This window comes from Argiope bruennichi, chromosome 1, assembly GCF_947563725.1.
Source record: "Argiope bruennichi chromosome 1, qqArgBrue1.1, whole genome shotgun sequence".
NCBI classification, from domain to species: Eukaryota; Metazoa; Arthropoda; class Arachnida; order Araneae; family Araneidae; genus Argiope; species Argiope bruennichi.
In genome coordinates, this window is record NC_079151.1 from 127482250 (window position 1) to 127495010 (window position 12761).

Here is a 12761-nt window from a genome sequence, read left to right on the forward strand (position 1 = left end):
AAAACAAAAACATTTTTTATTGACACACTGGGTTTTACACGAACATTTTTTAAATCCCTGACCAGTACCTAAACTTTGAGCTGTAGTTCATAAATGCAGTAGGGGTGGAAGGTAAATGTATTTGTCGTGCGAGATATATGATATAGATTATTTTACACTTTAACGGACTGCAGATCGTTATTCTATGAAATAACTAGTTAAACCATGAAATACAAGAGAGTTTTACAATTTAACGGACACGATCAGTTATTTCATGGAATAACTAGGTATTCTATAAAATAACGGATTTCATACTTTAACGGTAACATATACACTATTAATGTTAAATTTGTGTATAGAATTTTATCCATCTAATTCTTTCTTTTTTAATTATTGTGTTAATTTTTATTCGAACAGCCGGACGGACAGATTTACCTGAAGGGATTTTGCCCAAAATTTGATAGAACTTACAAAAACTGAATGTGTAAAGACCGAATATCAAATTTAATTCGTCCAGATCAAAATGTTTTTAAGTTATCTTTGTCACAAATAGGCAGACATTTACCAAAAATGTGTTTTTCTAACTCTGGAAGGTCTAAAGCATGGAAATTCATCAAAATCTCAAATTCGAATTTTTTGGCGATTACAATACTTTTTCTATACTACATATATGAGAAAGTAAAAAGGTATTTATGACATTGTACTTTTAGATAATTATTTACGCATCGCTGACGGACCGATAGAAGGAGCCAAAAACCGGGACTATCCTAATTAATCCAGGACATCTTGCCACTTTGCCATAGATACTAATGATAGCATCAACAAACACATGACTGAAATCAATAATTTTCAAAGGTATTGTGATAATGAGCTACCATTACTCATGAAACTAATATTATCTTATTCTATGTATAGTAGAAGATGAGGAAGAGAATTCTTCAAAATTTAAATTTATGTCACTTTTAAAAAATCCGAAATAAAGAGCTAAAATCTGAAACAGTTCCAAACAATCACTTTGATTTAGGCATTCATTTTAATAGGAAAAATGGATATCGATGTAAATAGATAATTTTTTAAGGTATTTCAATATACAACTGCCATTATTCAGTAATTGGCAATATTCTAAGAATGATAAAATTTGAATGATTCTTCCGAAATTAATTTTTTATATAAAATTGTATTAATCCTTAATTTTTTTTTTTTTTTTTTTTTGTACAGATTAATTATTCTTAAGTAAGAAAGAGACAGTTCTTGAGATTCCTTACAAGTAGATAAAAAAAAAGACTCAAAACCAGACATATAGTCATTTTAAGAGTCGTCCCTAGCTCAAGTGCTATCAAAAGTATTTGGAAATAATTTAAAAAATTGAGGATTTAAATCTGATTATAAATTTATGATAGAAACAAAGAAAGTCTCTTTGAAATACTTAAGAATTTTTAATAGAATTTTTTACGTCAAGGTTACGTTTCGTAATGTTACTTTCGTTTTTTTATGTTATATATAGCTATTTATGCGAATATTTCCGTTACATTTTTAAAATCGAGTATTTATGTCATAAAAATACATATTTTGTTTTGTTTCACATTCATATAATCTCTTTTTAATCGTTTAATACTGAAACTGAAGCGTTTTTGATATCAAATGATAACAATTAATATCAAAAAATTTAAAAGGCAAAATTTTTCTTAGTAATTTCTCTGATTCCATTTAATAACCTCATCACCATTTTTCTAAACATATATAGATTATAGTAATTAAAAATTGAAATGAAAAGGGATGAAGAGTATTATTAAATTCAAAATATAACTGATGGCAAAATTTATGTAAATTATTGTGTATAAAAATGTTCAAATAAAAATAAATTGTGTGTAATTACATTCCTATTTAAAGATTTAAATGATGGATATTCTGTAAATATCAATAATATTGTCACGAATTTGTAATATTTCTTCCCTGTGCAGTAAAACTCTTGTTAAGGAAGATAGTAATGCCTACCAAATGGAGACCGAGTCAATGATTCCTCGGCTCTGGCAATAATTTTGAAGATAATTTGGCGGTTTGGAGACAACTTTGGCGAAACAAATAAAAGGTCCCGGATATTTGAGAATTTTTGATAGCTCCATTAGGATTCGAGTTCGAGCATTTGTTCTTGAACATTCAATACCTTGTTGCACTCAGTATATCTTGAACATTCAGTATAAAAATCTTTGGAGCGCAGAGGGGAGTAAGGGTTAAGTAAGGGGTAGTCCATTGAGTTTTACTCAAGCGAGTAGTTGAACATAATCCCTCCAGTTCTGTCTGGGCGCTTTCTGTTGTTACATTATTTAATAGCGATTTTCTACTTATATTCTGGTTGCTGTTTATGGAAAATTTTGTTTTGTACAATTTTTATTTGTGTTTTGCTAGCTGTATATTGTGTTTTCATGTAAAACAAAGCAATGTTATTTGTCATAGGGCTTATTGGAATTATCACCGTACAATCTATGAACGGAATTTCAACTTTTCCCGTAATAACATTCAAAATATATTTTGTGTAATTTATAAAAATACTTTTGCATACTATAGACAGAAAAATTTTTTGGTTCAATTTTTATGATAGAATAAATAGATATATACGAATTTTATTTTATGTGCACCCTTCAATAATTTTTTTTAAATTGCAGTGATTTTAGACAAAATGGAAGGTGTCAATGTGTTGTTTCATAAACTAATGTAATAAAAAGACACCTAAAATGATAAAATTGAAAATGAAAAATTTTATAAATCGTTTTAATTTGAAAAAAGTTATTAGGGCTCAATGTTTTGAATTGATAAGAAAATAAAAAAGAATATAAGTAAATATGCAATAAAATAAATAGTGAAATACGCAATAAAAGTAAAAAAATAAGCCAACCCTTTCTATTTTCCCTTTCTTTTGATCTAATATTCCAATTATATTAGAATATTACACCAAAGAATTAATTCTAATTCTTCTAAAGAATTTCTAGAATTTTATAAAAAGAATTATTTTTATTTCATAATTTTTTAAACATTATGGAATCTTTATATCAATTTCCTTCAAATTCACTGCCAAATTGCGCATTTTTTTAAATTAAAATTAACCGATTTATTGATTATTAAATTTTGAAAATAATAAAATATAATATTGTCATTAGAAATATAAAAATGTACAAAATTTCAGGACTCTGATATATAGAGAAGAAACAGAAAATTTAATTTTAAAATTCTATACATAAAAACGAAAAAAAAAAAATGTCCAGTTAAGTAAAAGCCTGTTGTAAGAAGGGTTAAAAAGCAAGATGTTTCAGCTCCACCCTCGCTAAATTGATTTTCTCCACTCCTCCCATTCCAAACTGGACCTACACGTGAGAAGGAGTAAAAAGGAAGGGAAAAACCATGTTTTGACCAGAAAAGCAAAATGTCCCTTCCCAAGACTGTCACTAGCAGAAAATTATGAGCCTTTAGCTTCATCGAAAGGATTTGCTTTTTACTTTCTCGTATACGTAGTAGAAAGTATAGTAATCATTAAAACAATTCGAATTCCAAATTTTCTAGAATCTCCACCCTGAGTCCGAAAAATGCATTTTTGGAAAATGTCAATCTGTCTGTCTGTGACAAAGATAACTCTAAAAATGCTTTGAGTTAGACAGATAAAATTCGAGTTCTACGGTCTTTACACCTAATTTGTAGATTTCTATCAAAGTTTGAGCGAGATATGTTCAGAGGAAGTCTGTCTGTCCGGATGTTCGAATAAAAGTGAACACAATAACTACAAAACGAAGAACACTAGATAGATTCTATACATAGATTTACTATCTAGAGCGTGGACATCTATAAAATTTTGAATCAAATCCAACCAAGAAGTTGACTGTCTGTCGATTTGTAATTTCATAAGTATGCAAACTCGATAGCTAAAAAACGTAATGATTTAAATATATCAGTTTTATTACGTGACTTTATGACTACAAGTGAAGTTTTGTGTCAATTTCTGTTTCAATCGGTTGGGAAGAACATGTTTAAAACCCAAATTCGATTTTCGGATAATTTTAACCTTTGGAGAGAGACCACTCGCCAAAAATCTCGCCAAGGATCACACTATGAATTGATTAAAAATACACTTCACTAACTGCTCTCTCTCCCTTATGAAGTATTTTCAATATAATTTTTTATGGTTTATTTCAACTTGAAACACAAGCATGCTATTTTAAACAATATTCTTGGTCCTATTTTCTCAGAATTTTTGCTCTAGTATATTTGTTCTCAAATAAACCATTTTAATTTACAGACATAAGTGTATTTGAAAGCCTGTTTTCAGATTTCTTTTTTTCAGTTATATATGAAACAGAAAATGAAAGAAGTTGATTTATGTTTTCATTTATTAATTGACAAAAATCCAAAGTTTGGAAGAGAATGAAAAATATTTGAAACGGTACTTTTGGTTTTTTTTCCTATTATCTATTTTTTCTGAAAAGTACTTGAACATCGTAATCAAACAAAGCTTTTGTGCTATATTTCGGTACTCCTGACTTTTTGGTCTTTGGTATAATTTAAAATTTTGATTCTATTCTATAAATACGCTATTTTCAAGAAAAGTATCCTCAGTCTTCGAACCTTTAAAATCGCGATTGCCAGCCATAAGTGACAAAACACTACTTACTGCACAGCGCCATAATGTAGATTGATCCATGGTACTGGAACCTATTATTATATCGAATTTCATCACCTATAATAATACTAAATGGATACCAAGAACTTCCTTGGTCAAAGAACTGCAGCATCTATAGAAAGCTTTATCTTCTTAGAAACTCCATTTACATAGAAGTTGAATTGAAAAGCAATTGTTTATTGCAGACAGTGAAGAGAACCTTTCTAGGCTTTTCTTTTGGTTTTCTACAACTATAATTTGCATACATATTTGAAAAGAAAATAACAGTGCTTGTATGATTACTACATAACTCAACAGCGATTCATCTTGGAAAAAAAAATCTTAAAGACAGATGAAGGAACAAAGGCGGAATGAAACTTGGATTTAAAAAAACCCAGCTATCTGTCTCAGGAGCTTTTCAAGATCTATTTTAGCGATGAAGATATAGCTAAACGTGCTAGAATTTAGGGGCAGTTGAACATTATCTGTAGACAGCGAAAGTACAAAATACGTTCAAAACAATCTAGCGAACAGACCGTTGGAATTTAAATCAAATCGTTCACTTAGCTAATAGGTGCTCATAGTAATGAGTTTTCGAAATTTTAATTAAGTATTTAATGTTCTCCAAAAATAACTTCGGAGTACATTATTGTACAAATTTTTTTTATTGATTTGCTTACTTAGCTTAACCCTTTAAAGGGCCATTTTTTTTCTAGTCTTATTATGTTAAAATATTTTTAGGCTTGAAATTAGAATAAGAAAAGGGATTCATTTAGCTTATTGAATAAATTTAATTTGATTAATTAATTAATTTGGTTAATTAATAATTAAGTAACAAATCAAGACGCATCATTTTGTCTGAGATAGAGAACTGAAGCATCTAAGTTTCTGACTTACTAAAAAAATGTGTCAGAACTTATGCCAACCTACATAATTTCATACAAAGATTGATCAATTTGGTGGGAGGCATACTACCCACGGCCCTAGAGAGGGTTAAATTAAGCCAGCCGGAGTAGTCTCCCAAAAACTTTCTTGCATAGCTTCTGATAAACTTGCCATGCCTTGCACGGCACTGGCGTACAATAGTTAAGAAATATTTACTTTCGGTGTGAATTTAATATTTTTACTGAATCTATCGTGTCATCCTTGGCGAGTGTTTTGGCGATTAATTCCTGTTATGCAGCTAAAAGCATCCAAAAATCAAATTTAAGTTTTAAACATGTTTTTACCACCAATTGGAACAAAGATCTGACACAAAACTACACTTATAGTCACAAAATACCATACCCAATTCGATATATTTAAGTCATTGCGATTTTGAATTGTCGCATTTACATGTTTCTGAAAGTACAGACAACAGACAGTTAATCCGTTGTTGTATTTGGTTCAAAATTTGATAGGTGTCTACACAATAGATGTTAAATCTGTGTATTAAATTTTATTCATCTAGTTCTCTTAGTTTTGTAGTTATCGTGTTAACTTATATTTGAGCAGCCAGACAGACAGACTTCCTCTGAACGGATTTTGCGCAAAAGTTGATATAAATCTACACATTTGGTGAAAGAAATGTATGCCAAATGTCATCTGCCTAGCTCAAAGCGTTTTCGAGTTATCTTTGTCACAGACAGACGGACGGACCTTTTACAAAAATGTGCTTTTCAAACTCGGGAAAGTCTAAAACGTGGGGATTTGTCAAAATCTCGACTTTGAATTTTTGACATTGCAATACTTTCTTTATACTTCATATACAAGAAATTAAAAAGGACTTCTTAAACTGAAGGACAATTTGTGCTCTGGTGTAAATTCGTAATAGTAATGTAGCTTAGCAAAAATTACGCCAGTATGGGCTTTAAGCAAGTATTATGAAAACTGTTCCTTTTTAAAACAATTAAGTGAAATAAGAGAAAAATGTCATTTTTTCTTTGATTGAATAAAGAATTTCAAAAAAAAAAGGGGGAAAGGAAAAGGAGATGGGGGAGGTTTGTTCTATAGCTTTTTATCATTTTCAATTCTTTATGGTAATGAAATCTTAAGTTTTAACTGATGTTTTCATACCAAAACTCGTTTATAATCAATCCTTGTCACTGCAATACCGAGGGGGCATTCAGAGTTAAGGTTGAAATCTAATTTTTTTTCCTACCAAAACTCTTCTTTTTTTTTTTACAGTTAAAAATATTTTGACTGTCAGAGATGAATCTGTTTCGAAGTTACATAATAGTTTTCCTTTGGGAATTATTTCTCTAGATTCCTCTATTGAATATAAAATCATGTATGTAACCTTTGAAAGATGTATTGAGTTCTTATTAAGTATAGAACAATTCAAGAAATTATAAATTTTCCAAATAACTCCATGAAATTAATTTTCTTTCATTTATTATTTAACACTATTTTATTCGTTTGTTATATGAGAATTTAATAATGCTTTTAGCATTTTTGAGAACATTTATAAACCGTTACAAAATATTTATCTTCCTGCAGACGATAAAAATGTATTTGTTATAGAAATTTATATTATACGATAGGAAATTCTTCTCGCTTTCATATTACTTTGGAATCTTAAGGCGATTTTAAACTTTCTTCCAGATTTAAAAACAAAAAGATTTTGCTATTAATTAATTTTTTAATATTATTCTTTCATTAAATTTTAAAATATATTTTTTATTTCAGATATTATTCACTAAGATATTAGGATTTCAATCTTTCCAATGACTGTGGAATTTATCTGTCAGTTCTCAACTCAATCAGCAAAAGGTTTTGTTCCCTTTTCCTATTTCACTATTCCATATGTGATGATATTTATTCCTATTTAGGAAAAACCAAGAAAATTAACTCAATGGATTATCAGAAAGGACAGCATTTCTTTTTTGGATTGACTAGAAAACTCGTAATTTAAAAAGTGGAAGTGATTTTCCAAAATTTTCTTGCATACTTTCTAATAAACGTGGCTTGCCAGAGAATACCTTGCATGGCAGTGGCGTACATATAACGAAATATATTTTGGCGTGAATTTAACATTTTTACTGAATTTATCGTGTAATTCTTGGCGAATTATTTGGCAATTAATCCCTGACATGCCGTTAACAGTATCCAAAAACAGAATTAGTGTTTTAGACATTTTTCTCAACCGATCAAAACTAAAATTTGACTCAAAACTATAATTGTAGTCAGAAAATCACATAGCATATTTCATATATTTGAATTGTTGCATTTTTGAATTAACGCGTTTACATGTTTCTGAAAGTATAAATCGAAAACAAATCAATCCTTTGATAGATTTTGTTCAAAATTTGATAGGTATCTACACCATAGATGTTGAATCTGTGTACCGAATCTTATCTATCTTGTTCTCTTCGTTTTGTAGTTATCGTTTCAACTTATATTTGGACAACCGAATAGAACTTCCTCTGAACAGATTTTACTTACAATTTGATATAAATCTGCAAATTTAGAGTAAAGACCGTGTACCAAATATCAACCGTCTAGCTCGAAGCGTTTTTGAATGATCTTTGTCATATAGGAATAGAGAGACGATTATTTTACAAAGATGGGTTTTTCGAAAGAGAGGTTTAAAACGTGGAGATTTGTCAAAATCTCGATTCCGAATTTTCTGACGATTGCTATACTTTCTCTGTATTACGTATACCAGAAAATAAAAAATTGGTTGAAAAGGATCACGTAAAATTTAAAATACATCAGTAATCAAATTAATTAATACATCAAAAATTAATAATTATCATCGAAAACACATTTATGGTTTAGATAATTTTTTGGTGACGACGAAATCAATATTTAACATTTTAAGACTGGTTGTTTCATAAACTGAAGCAACCAATCATATATAGTGTGATTAAAACATGCATTGAGAGTATATAGAGTGAATAAAACATGCATTTAGAGTGATTAAAATATGCATTGAGAGTATATAGAGTGAATAAAACATGCATTTAGAGTGATTAAAATATGCATTGAGAGTATATAGAGTGTTTAAAATATGCATTGAGAATATATATAGTGATTAAAACATGCATTGAGAGTATATATAGTGATTAAAACATGCATCGAGAGTATATATAGTGATTAAAACATGCATTGAGAGTATATAGTGATTAAAACATGCATTGAGAGTATATAGTGATTAAAACATGCATTGAGAGTATATAGAGTGATTAAAACATGCATGGAGAGTATATAGAGTGATTAAAACATGCATCGAGAGTATATATAGTGATTAAAACATGCATTGAGAGTATATAGTGATTACAACATGCATTGAGAGTATATAGAGTGATTAAAACATGCATTGAGAGTATATAGAGTGATTAAAACATGCATTGAGAGTATATAGAGTGATTAAAACATGCATTGAGAGTATATAGTGATTACAACATGCATTAAGAGTATATAGAGTGATTAAAACATGCATTGAGAGTATATAGAGTGATTAAAACATGCGCATAGAGTGATTAAAACATGCAATGAGAGTATATAGAGTGATTAAAACATGCATTGAGAGTATATAGAGTGATTAAAACATGCATCGAGAGTATATATAGTGATTAAAACATGCATTGAGAGTATATAGTGATTACAACATGCAATGAGAGTATATAGAGTGATTAAAACATGCATTGAGAGTATATAGAGTGATTAAAACATGCATCGAGAGTATATATAGTGATTAAAACATGCATTGAGAGTATATAGTGATTACAACATGCATTGAGAGTATATAGAGTGATTAAAACATGCATTGAGAGTATATAGAGTGATTAAAACATGCATTGAGAGTATATAGTGATTAAAACATGCATTGAGAGTATATAGTGATTACAACATGCATCGAGAGTATATATAGTGATTAAAACATGCATTGAGAGTATATAGTGATTACAACATGCATTAAGAGTATATAGAGTGATTAAAACATGCATTGAGAGTATATAGAGTGATTAAAACATGCGCATAGAGTGATTAAAACATGCAATGAGAGTATATAGAGTGATTAAAACATGCATTGAGAGTATATAGAGTGATTAAAACATGCATCGAGAGTATATATAGTGATTAAAACATGCATTGAGAGTATATAGTGATTAAAACATGCATTGAGAGTATATAGAGTGATTAAAACATGCATTGAGAGTATATAGAGTGATTAAAACATGCATTGAGAGTAGGGATTACAATACCGGTATACCGGGATACCGAATACCGGTATTTTGAGCCATTTGTACAATTTTGTAATACCGGTATTCACAAGCTTAAATACCGGTTTTTCGGTATTTACTACAAATTTTTAAAATTGTCTCCACTATATATTCAGGTATCGCCAACATAGCAAAATAGTATAGGTTTTTGTATTTATGTCTCCCTAACGGGCGAAATTAATTAACAAATTAATGGCTTAATTAATTGTTTAAATCTAAATTAGCGAAACATGGATTATCCCTGAAAGAAGAAATTGTATCCATAATGACTGATGAAGCAACAGTTATTAAGAAAATTTGGAAAGTTGATTGGTGCAAATCAGCAGTTGTGCTATGCTCATGGAATTCTGTTAGGAATAATAGATGTATTATACCAAAAAAAAAAAAAGAATAGAAGAATCCAAATACTGTGAATATAGAAACTTCGGATTCCAACTTTGAAAAGAGTAAGAGTGAGAGTGATATTGACAATGAAGATAATAACAATGTAATTGTTGAAGAAGTTATTGCTAATGAGGATGAAATATTAACCCATCAAGTATTGCTTCCTATAATTTATAAAGTTCGGAAAATTGTTAAGATATTTCAACGTTCCTCTATAAAAGATAACATATTATTAAAATACATACTAACTGAAAATAAAACAGAATATATGTTAATATTAGATTTTAAAACACGTTGGCACCGTTTACTCCTAACAGCACACATCACACTAGAACAGCACACATCACACTAGAACAGCACACATCACTACCTGAAGATTATAAATTACATTCAAAAATCACACAGAAGAAAGGCATATCAAAATAGAAAATGTCTTATGGTATTTACATAATTATAATTATTTTTAAAATAAAAATGAAAAAGAAGAAAAGTAAATAACCAATTCAAATCTGATTAAGTTTATAGTAAATTTTCTTACAAATTTTTACCCATAAACCTATCCACATTCAAAAGAATTCTGTTCAGTTATCGAAGATTATGATGACACTCATGTCGATAGTGAAAAGGAATTGTCTCTTGAACAAAAATTAGAATTAGCGATAAATAAGAAAATTTCAACGAACCAAATTACAGTACAGAAATCAGCTATATCCAAAACGATCCGATAAGCGATTTGAAGATGAGGGATTTAGAGGTAAATACTTGGACAGCTAGTAATTTTTGCACAAGATTACTTTTCAGGTTTAATGATAGTACAATCGATGCATTATGTTTTTTAAGATCATATTTTAAAAATTTGTATTAGTACCACAGACTGAATAGTGATATTTTCAATATTTTGTGATTTAAATAAATAAGTTGTTCCTTTACTTTTTTGTAATTCTTTAGATACTGTTATAATTTATAAGTTACAAATTATTTTTGTAATATTTACCCTTTCTAATAAAACTGGCAAATAAAACAAAGAAACACGTGTGTTTTCTTTCTTTTTCTAAAATTTCTAATACCGGTATTAAAACCGGTATCCCGGTATTAAGATCTAAAAAATACCGAATACCGGTATTGTAATTTTGGTCCGGTATTGCAATCCCTAATTGAGAGTATATAGAGTAGTTAAAACATGCATTGAGAGTATATAGAGTGGTTAAAACATGCACTGAGAGTACAAAGCGTGATTATAAGCAAAACTTCCCTAAATATGAGTCCAGCAATCATACTATTCACGGAAAGCTGAATAAACTTTTGATTGAAAGTATTTTAAGGTATGCGCTCAAGAATCATATAAAAACAACAATTAAACTCTAACCATTACGGTTAAGGCAATAAAATTTCGAATTTTAAATATCAGAACTTACTTTAGCTAACTGGAATGTGATATCCATAGAAATATTTCATTCCAGTATTCTTTAAGACCACACCTATGCCACGAAAATGGCTGGCGCTAGGCAGACTAAGAAGAAAAGCGAAAACTACCAATCAGAATAGTGAAGTAACAGAAAGCAAAACATTTTATTGTGTTTCAAAAAGTTTCCACGTGACTGATTTCACAAACGATGGTACTTTACCTACACAAATAGTGGATAGCACTGCAGCACATACCATGGCAAGATAAACATGCTTAATCTGATGTCTGATAGTATCGTTCAAATCGGATTTAGCTTGAGGATTAAATTATCGTTTGCACTTTGAATTTCAGACATCCTCACAACCAGATATCCCTTGGAGTGATGTCAGTGGACTTTGGCGGTAACAGAATTGTAAAATGACTCGGGATAATTGTGTCATCAAATTGTAGTGCTAAGAAACGTTCGATAGTAAATCTCGAATATGAGAGAATGTTATCTTTCATCCACACCCCGTACAGAATGTTTCGCTGTTGAAATTCCAGAACATTTCTAGATAACGAACACTTGTTATCGTATATATTTATAAACTTACAGCAGCAACCTTTTCCAAAAATTAAAAGCTGAAAATGGAAATGCTTGTTATATTGCACTACAAACTCACTATCTATTTTTATAAAGGAAGTGCAACCACACTATGGGGATTGTTGCGTAACCCGTGCACGCAATTTTTCAAATTGACGTAATCAATTAATGAGAAATGGGCTTTATCCACAAAATGCATAATTATGCTTATACTGGATGAAGAATTCATTAGCAGTATCTAGTCGTAGTTGGTAATCACCTGATTGCAACATCTAGTCACGCTTAAACCAATATGGAGAATAGAACACAAATCTTGAGGACTGTAAAATTCGGCAAATGCAGAACGCGTGGAGCACCACTTGCGCTTGCAAGATGAACTTCGCTTGTCATCTCATGAGTTTCTGCAACTGTCTCGAGAGGAAAGGACAGCGATCCAGACCGAGAACCATCTCATGTGTAACCATTTCTTCAAATAGGCGTACAAGCTCCATACAGCTTTTATAGTATACAGACCTCGACATAGCTCAAGTTTCTGCGGTAGACACGCAATATAATTAC

General features: G+C 29.9%; 1 protein-coding gene across 1 annotated transcript in view; it reads right to left on the minus strand.

Moving 5' to 3' along the window:
• The window catches only part of LOC129975271 (ubiquitin carboxyl-terminal hydrolase 24-like), a 95388-nt gene extending 83675 nt beyond the window's left edge, over nt 1-11713 (minus strand). The window contains exon 1 of the mRNA XM_056088405.1: nt 11631-11713. The gene's annotated coding sequence lies outside the window, so the exon portion shown is untranslated. The remainder of the gene's footprint in view (nt 1-11630) is intronic.
• Between the last annotated feature and the right edge of the window lie 1048 nt (nt 11714-12761).